This window comes from Thunnus albacares, chromosome 2 (assembly GCF_914725855.1).
Source record: "Thunnus albacares chromosome 2, fThuAlb1.1, whole genome shotgun sequence".
In the NCBI taxonomy this organism is placed as follows: Eukaryota; Metazoa; Chordata; class Actinopteri; order Scombriformes; family Scombridae; genus Thunnus; species Thunnus albacares.
The window spans coordinates 32314640-32317479 of record NC_058107.1 but is presented as its reverse complement, the minus strand read 5'-3'; the positions used below and the strand labels follow the sequence as shown (position 1 = coordinate 32317479).

General features: G+C 37.9%; 1 long non-coding RNA gene across 1 annotated transcript; it reads right to left on the bottom strand.

Annotated features, from left to right (window-relative positions):
• Nucleotides 1-587: 587 nt before the first annotated feature.
• Nucleotides 588-2142, bottom strand: LOC122966738. Its single transcript, XR_006398451.1, has 2 exons — nucleotides 1896-2142; nucleotides 588-1020 (listed from the first exon to the last, which is right to left on the bottom strand). It is a non-coding gene; the product is annotated as an uncharacterized LOC122966738 (long non-coding RNA).
• Between the last annotated feature and the right edge of the window lie 698 nt (nucleotides 2143-2840).

The window sequence follows — 2840 nt, the reverse complement described above, 5'->3', positions numbered from 1 at the left end:
TACTACATATCAAAACCTCTTGAATTTGTACTGAAGCTCTTTGAGAAATTTATGATGTAGTACAAAGTCAAGAGGTTGTGTCAAGTAGCGCAACAAGCTAGTGAAGCTCTGTAGTGGCATCTGTCGTACTAGCAACTTTTCTCTTAGGCCACAGTTGAGGAAAAGTGCTGCACAGGATGGGCCATGGAAAAAATAACTAATTGTAGCCTCCATTCAATTATTTGTGTTTACAATTTCACTTTCATGCCATTCTCTCGTCCTGCTGTACCTCACTATGCTTGGATTTAAAAAGGTTTTTATTCCTTATTAATATGGTATGGTTATTACAAATCAACATGTCTCAGATCAAATCAAACAAGTTTCACCAGCTCTTTATTCACCACATCAAGAAGTAGCTGATGTCGCCTTCTTCAAACTTCCAGCTGACTGAATGGGTTTGGTGCCCTCAACATGCAAAATAGATAATTCGAGAGCACTAATTAAGTAATTCGTGCGCACCAATTATTAAATCGAGAGCACTAATTAGTTTTTTTTTTATCTCCACGGCTCTGTACTAAGCAAGAGTTCAAGCATAAAATACACACATGTTAATATCAAAAAAAAAAATGTAATCATTTAAAATAAGTTTAAAAGTATAATGAAAATAGTTTGTTGTCACATTTCAGGAAAAGTAATGTGATTACAGCTTTTAATGAAGTCACATTATCATTTCATTTGTACCAACATAATCTGCATTTCAGACACATCTTTTTGTAGAACTGAGATAAACAGCTGTTCACTCTCCGGATCGAAAACCCACTTTGTGAACATTTGGTCACTGCTGGAGCCACTACACTCTCCTTGTGTTGTCCACCACGGCTCTCAGCACCCTTCAGAGGCTGCAGACGGACAAACACTGTTCATTAGCCGCTGATGAGTCGTGTAGCTGCAACAAGCCAAACTAGAACAGAGGCTAATTAGCCAACAGTTGCCAGCTGGGACATCAAACCTTTGCGCTCTTGATGTGCGCGGGCTTAGCGTCTGTGTTGAGAAAGTAAGAAAGCTAAGTATAGAGAAAAGATCCCAGGAGAGGCATATTCAGGCCTCAGCTTTCACTGGCTGAGGTCTGCTTTGAGAAGTTTCCAGTAATGTGAACAGAAGGAGAACCGAAGGCGGCTGTTTTATTTACATGTGGAATGATTTCTGACTTTTGAAGATGGTGAAGAGTGCTTTCCTACATGTTTTAAAGAGGCTATTTATCATATCTTTGGAGCCAAGTGCTTATTGCTCTAGTGCCACCTGTCCAGCATCAACTCTTTTTCTTTGGATTTTCTGTTTAATAGGATCAAGTTTGTACCTTTCACAAACTGATCTTTTTAATTCATAGTGAATTTCATGCCTGAAATTGCAAACAGTCATTTCTGAATATTAGATACTCTTTTAAAAAAAGTATTACAGTTGTTTCTTTCATTTGTGTTTGGGTCTGTCTGAGACATTGAACATGTCATTTAAATTAAATGGCAAACTATATCATTTGTAATTGCCCTTCAGAACAACATGTTAGCATTTTCTGATCTGACGTCCCTTTTGCCCCCTTTAGAAGGTATTTATCAGAGCCTTTCAAAACCGTTACACATCACCATCGCAAAAATATAAGTGCTAAGATAAGATTTAAGCAAAACAACTTGGTTGGGGTTAGGAAAAGATTATGGTGTGTACAGCAAATGATCACCCATGCCACTGTCAATGACCTTTTGTTGACCAACCACCACAATCACTTCCTCCTCCCTCTGTAGACACATTACTCCCTCTTTAGTTCCTGATGGACAATAATCATAATTCTTACAATCTCTAATGTTCTTTGTCACTTGATCATAAAAAAATGTCATTTTTGGACATTTGCTGAATAGACTGACATTGTTTTTCTTGCAAGGACAGTCTTCATCACAACCTGCAATTCCAGCTGTGCAAAATTGCTGCGAAGCCTGGCACTTTTGGGGGATTGTGTGGAGAGCTCTTTGGATGACGTCTCCCTCACTCTCCTGTTTTGTTGTACCTGTTAGAAAGGGACAAACAACTCCTTTATCATCCTTTTTAGCACATGGGGTCCAGTTACATCCCAATCTTTCAGTGTAACCCTGCCCATGTTCAACCTGGCCAGAGGTCTAATCATCCAGAATAAGTGGAAACACCTGTGTGGGTGTGCAGGGCTTTAAGGTCGTGTTCATGTCATATGGGTTGGAAAGAAAAGATGGGAAAGATTCCCATGTTTAAGATGTGCAAACATTCATGTCATCAACTCAAGACGCTTGTATGTTTATAGAGTTGGTCAAGTGAGGGTTAAAAATACTGTGTAATGACAACATAACACTACATCCATTGAATTTGGGCTTAATCACCATGAACGATGGACTTTGGCTGATGTGAGGCGTCCCTATTCGCTACACTGTAACAAATTTCCTTGTAAAATTACAGTAAATTACTGGCAGCTGTAGTTGCCGGCATTTTACCATTTTTTACAGTGTCACTACCATAGTTTATTTTAACAGTTAATGGCTGTAAAAATTGTTACAGTATTCAGCTGTAGAATGTGACGTTTACAGTTTGATACTGTGGCTCGACCTGCAGTCATATACTGTATTTTACAGTGTTGCTATTGTTATCTACGTGAACAGTTTCTTACTGTAAATGTAAACAACTGAAAAGTTTTCTTCTTATTAATATTTATAAAACTGCAGATATATACTGTAAATATCAATGTGTCTTCAATCTTAATGGTCCAGTAATGAGATCAGTTCATTTTTACATTCAAAAACACATTAACCTTAATTAACTATCACAAAAGAGGATGAGACATGTGA